This window comes from Triticum aestivum, chromosome 2A (assembly GCF_018294505.1).
Source record: "Triticum aestivum cultivar Chinese Spring chromosome 2A, IWGSC CS RefSeq v2.1, whole genome shotgun sequence".
In the NCBI taxonomy this organism is placed as follows: domain Eukaryota; kingdom Viridiplantae; phylum Streptophyta; class Magnoliopsida; order Poales; family Poaceae; genus Triticum; species Triticum aestivum.
The window spans coordinates 733,238,767-733,244,958 of NC_057797.1; positions in this window are offsets into that span (position 1 = coordinate 733,238,767).

Here is a 6,192-nt window from a genome sequence, read left to right on the forward strand (position 1 = left end):
GGAAAAGATTGAAACTCACTTACCTACGTACTTGGGGTTGTTTGGCGAAAGTCAATATACCAATTCTCAAGAAGCGCAAGCTTGGACCAAAAACCGTGGATTGTGTTCTTCTGGGCTATGCTTTTCACAGCATCGGCTATAGATTTTTGATAATAAAATCTGAGGTATCCGACATGCATGTTGGTACGATTATGGAGTCGAATGATGCAACTTTCTTTGAGGACATATTTCCTATGAAGGATATGTCGAGTTCATCAAATTAGGAGATACCTACTCCATCTAGTGAGGAATTCACTATAATTCCTGAACCCACCATTGCGATGGAACACGTTGAGAATCCTGTTGAGGGTGACAATGGAACTCCTGTGAGGAGTAAGAGACAGAGGACTGCAAAGTCCTTTGGTTATGATTTCATTGTGTACCTCATGGATGACACACCCAGGACTATTTCAGAAGCCTATGCATCTCCTGATGCTGACTACTGGAAGGAAGTTGTACGTAGCGAGATGGATTCCATCTTAGCTAACAGTACCTGGGAGATCACTGACCGTCCTTATGGGTGCAAACCTGTAGGATGTAAGTGGGTGTTCAATAAGAAGCTTAGACCTGATGGTATGATTGAAAAGTACAAGGCACGGCTTGTGGCCAAGGGTTATACCCAGAAAGAAGGTGAAGACTTCTTTGATACTTACTCACCCGTGGCTAGACTGACCACAATTCGGGTGCTACTATCACTGGCCGCCTCACATGGTCTTCTTGTTCATCAAATGGACGTTAAGACTGCTCTCCTCAATGGAGAGTTGAAGGAGGAAATTTACATGGATCAGCTAGATGGTTTTGTAGTACCTGGTCAGGAAGGAAAGGTGTGCAAGTTATTAAAGTCTTTATATGGCCTTAAACAAGCTCCTAAGGAGTAGCATGAGAAGTTCGAAAGAACATTAACTGCTGCCGGCTTTGTAGTGAATGATGGTGACAAGTGCGTGTACTATCGCTATGGTGGGGGCGAAGGAGTTATTCTTTGTCTGTATGTCGACGACATACTGATCTTTGGAACCAAACTTGATTTAATCAAGGAGGTTAAGGATTTCTTATCTCGCTGTTTTGAGATGAAGGATCTAGGAGTAGCTGATGTTATCTTAAACATCAAGCTGTTGAGAGATGAGAATGGTGGGATCACACTACTTCAGTCTCACTATGTGGAAAAGGTCTTGAGTCGTTTTGGGTATAGCGACTGCATGCCTTCTCCAACTCCATATGATGCTAGTGTGTTGCTTCGAAAGAACCGATGGATTGCTAGAGATCAACTGAGGTATTCTCAGATTATTGGCTCGCTTATGTATTTGGCGAGTGCCACGAGGCCTGACATCTCTTTTGCTGTGAGCAAGCTGAGTCGGTTTGTGTCAAAACCGGGAGATGATCATTGGCATGCGCTTGAGAGAGTTATGCGCTATTTGAAAGGCACCGCGAGCTATGGGATTCACTACACCGAGTATCCAAGGGTACTGGAGGGTTATAGTGACTCAAACTGGATATTTGATGCTGATGAGATTAAGGCCACAAGTGGTTATGTTTTCACACTTGGTGGTGGCGCTGTTTTCTGGAAGTCTTGCAAGCAGACCATCTTAATGAGGTCAACTATGGAAGCAGAACTCACAACATTAGACACTGCCACTGTTGAAGCAGAGTGGCTTCGTGAACTCTTGATGGACTTACCTGTTGAAAAACCAATACCCCCTATCCTGATGAACTGTGATAATCAAATTGTGATCGTCAAAATAAACAGTTCAAAGGACAATATGAAGTCCTCAAGGCATGTGAAGAGGAGACTGAAATCTGTCAGAAAATTGAGGAACTCCGGAGTTATTACATTGGATTATATCCAAACGTCGAAAAATTTGGCAGATCCCTTCACAAAGGGTCTATCACGTAATGTGATAGATAATGCATCGATGGAGATGGGTCTGAGACCCACCACATGAGTTGTCCATAGTGGTAACCCACTCTATGTGATCGGAGATCCCGTGAAGTAGAAGTGGGAGACAAGCTGTTGGTCGGCTGGGAGGAGAGTATCCCTATATTACCTATCCCACTCCATGAAGATGCAATACTCTCCTGATCTGCATGGTAGGTTGATACTTATCTTAATGTGTTCCAAGTGGCTTATTCGGGTAAGCAGAGATGTTGTCCTGCAGAACATCTTCTGAGGAATACACCTATATGAATTTGACTGTTAACGTCACGGTCTGTGAGAATTGGGTGTTCTCTAATAAATTCATGAAAAGGCATTGGAGTATGACGTATACGCTGCACCCGCGGGGAAGCCTTGCGGCAGCCCAGTATCGGTCAAGAATTTGTGTGAAACTAGTCTCACAGAAAACTTGTAGTTCAAGGCATAGTCCACTATTCAAGTTGTGATCTAGTGTAGCATAAATCTCTAAGTGGAAGTTCAACTTCACAGTCTCCAGTAAGCACCGGTATATAAGCAATGTTTTGGAACTAAATGATGAGATGTGACAATGAGACTTTGTGGGGGATTGTTGGAATTTTGCTAGTAGGCCTTTGGCCCAAAGCCCAACTACAATTTTGAAATTCTCTTGGCCCATTCATGCACACATGTGAGTGGAGTGAGTGAGGCTAAAGTTTAGTCCCACCCCGGAAGTTGAGAGAGAGTTGCACATCTTTATAAGGTGAGCTCTTCTACCACTTGTATGAACATGAGAAGAGGAGACCTACACGCGCGCTCCTCCTCCTTGCTCGCCTCGCCACGCCTCGTTACGACACGCCGCGGGTTGCGGGATTGAGCCGAGCCGAGGACAAAGCTATGCACGTTGTCTATACTTTTGCTGCTCGGGAAAAATTAATGAGTCATTAATTAATAATTAACGGACGCGTTAATTACTGAACCGTTTCCGATTCTTTTGGATCGTGACGACTCGGACGTGGGGTTTACTCCAACGACCTACCCAGCCCGCACTATATGGTCAGGCAGACGTCTACCCTAGCCGCCGACGCTTCGTATGGTTTCTCACCACCGTTCCAGATCATTGTTCCGCCAAGCAAGTCTTATCCATCCCTCCTTTCGGCGTGCACCGGGAGAAGGGACGGCAGGCCTCCGGAACCCCGCCTCTCGTGATCCTGTACGGGAGAGGGGCGATCAGATTTTTGGGGAGCGCACTCGCGCGACTGCTGGCAGCGACGACTTCTTCCCTGACCTCGACAACCTCATCCTTGACGACATGGGCGACAACGTCAACGCCGGCGGTGCTGCTCCCGCTGCACCGTATGTGATTCTATCCTTCCTGTTCGAGACCATGGTAGAATTCATGTTTCTAGTATGTGCCCTAGATGTGAACTGTTCATCTGCTATGCTAGTTCGCATGATTAGTTTAATCTCTGCTACTGTAGTCATGATTTATCTTCTAATTATTTGGATTAAATCTCGTAGTAACTTGCTCTTATTTCCAACAATGTTGACAAGGCACACTAGAGCATTCTGGTCGGGCAGGAGTGGGTAGTGAACGTCAAGGGAGGTGGGGCGGCCGCGCACAACAGGCTCCATGGCGAGGCAGGAAGAGAGCTCAGAGAGGCAAGGATATTGGGGCGCTAGGAAGGAAGGCTCTAAGGCTTGGGGATAGCAGTGGGATGAGCCGTGATGCGGGGTGCTATAAGTAGCCGAGACAACGGCTCGAGAAGCTTGGCGGTCACGTAGTCTACCCCGGCGTAGAACATGACATTGGGAGGAAGTGTGGCCCACCCGACGGCAAGACCAACACACAATGGGATCACGGCAATCTATCCTACGGTGATCGTATGAAAGGCATCTAAAGCATCGAAGATGCAGATCTTTTGGCTTTGTGAATCGCTTTGCAGCATTGGGCGTGGAGTTAGGCGCGGTGTAGGTGCGCTGCCCAGGGACGAGGTTAGACAGAAGCTTCGGCGTGCCCCCTTGCGAGGTGAGCCGATTGGTCGAGGAGCTCGGCCGCCAGCGTGGAAGTAGGATTTAAAGAATGCGGGCCATGATTACGCTTGCATGGGGCATGCAACCCGGTGGACTCGCTCATGGAAGATCGCAGGAAATCCGGAGCGCATCGATCACACACGCTCGGTGAGGGTGGGGTGGGGTACGCATTCGAGCTAGGATGCGGCCCTAGTATAGACGGGAGGCCTGAGCGTGCAGCGCGTGAGATAGCGCTGTGCTATGCAAGCGAACGGTAGGGAATGGGTCGTGGACGCATAGAGAAACGAACCGCCAGAGCGCCCCAGTGCCATGCACCACGTCGCACAATCTCCCATGCAACCCCAGCATGGGCAACTTCGAATTCGAAATGGCCAACGGGCAGCGGGCAGACGCGGAAACCGGCCAGAGAGCCCCGAACCAGTGGTGCAGCAGGTTGGCGAAGAACTCCGCGAGCAGAAAACGCCCGGAGTGAGGAGGTGGCCATCGAGAAAGGAGGCCTGGCGGGATCCGGCCATTGGCGCAACCGTACCAGAACCATAGTGTTCTAGCATTTGATCCTCGAAACGAACACCTACGACATCGGCTGGCCGCATGGCTTACCCAGCGCCCAGCGGACGCACGTCACTAGAAACCTCTAGGCGCGCGCAATCTTGGAATGCTGAAATGCAAGCATGCTGCAAAGAGAAGGCAAGAAGACGGCGAAGCAGCAGGAGATGCTTGCTTAGCAGGCTAAGCAGGACAGCTCAATGCCGCATAGAACTCAGAGCATGCAAGACAACAAGTGCAACTATATGTGAAGAGGAAAGCGAGAAAGAGGATGCAAAAGGAACGCAGGGGAGCGGATGCACAGGATGCCTAATGCAACTATATGCAGCAAAGGAGATGGAACTATGCTAGCATGGACTTGGTGAAACCAGACAAAGCAGATAGGATCAAGGAGCTCAACCTGTTAGTTTCACGTAGTGCAAGTCTACCTGTGGGTCAAAGATCGCCAGCAGGCAGTGGCCTATGGTTTGCGGGTGTCCGCCGGGCTCGGAGCGAGCGTCGGCGTGGCCGCCGGGCGCGGGGAGAGCAACGGCGGGAGGTAGCCACCGGGCTCGGAGCGAGCGCCGGCAAGATGCGGTGGCCGCTGGGCTCGGAGCGAGCTACAGCGGTGAGCTAGCACATGCCAATATACGCGGACGATGTAGTCCTTTTCCTGAAGCCGAAGCAAGTGGATCTGGCGGCATGTAGAGCGATCTTTGCCATGTTTGGGGAAGCTTCGGGACTAAGAATAAACATGGCCAAATAGGATGTGATGAGCACACAATGGCTTGGGTGAGCCAGGAGTTAGGATGTCCAGTGGCCTCGTTCCCGATCAAATATCTTGGTTTACCGCTTTCCCTAAGAAAACAAACGGTAGGACAGCTACAATACTTGGTGGATAACTTGGCAAATCATTTGCCCAAATGGAAGTCCGCGCTAATGCCGAAGAGTGGGAGGTTGACACTGGTGCAGTCTGTGTTATGTGCCATGCCGATACACAGGCAAATGGAGGTAATTGCGCGGTGGCCTGGGAAGCGGTGTGTGCCCCTAAGTGGGCTGGAGGTCTGGGCATACCAAACTTGCAATGGTTGAATGTGGCAATGCAAGCGAGGTGGCCGTGGCTGCAAAGGGTGGATGGTAACAAACCGTGGAGTGAATTCACTATTAAAGTGCCTAAAGAGTCTATGCAGATATTCTGGGCAGCAACTAGAGCCGAGGCTAGAGATGGGAGGACTACCTTGTTCTGGGAGGATAGATGGCTCGATGGCATGAGGGTGCATGAGGTAGCACCGACAGTGTATGAAAGGATCCCACCAAGAATCAGGAGAGGCCAGAAGGTGGGGCAGGTCGCTGCGAGTGGAGTTTGGGCACAACATGTTGGGCCGGACATGGATGAGATCACATTGCGGCAGTTCATGGATCTGTGGTCGAGGGTGCAAGCTTGGGAGCCGCGTGTGGGAGAGCAGGACGTTGTCGCTTGGTCCTGGGAGGCTCACGGCCAGTTCACCGTGAGCTCGGCCTATGCGAGCAGATTTTGGGGTCGGGAGGTGGTGCCCACATCAAAGCTGACTTGGAAGTCTAGGGCGCCATTGGAGTGTCGCTTTTTTGCGTGGTTGGCCCTCAGAAACCAGTGTTGGATCTCGGACCGGCTAGCGAGGAGAGGTTTACCGCACCAGGACACGTGCCCGTTTTGTGATCAGGAAGAGGAA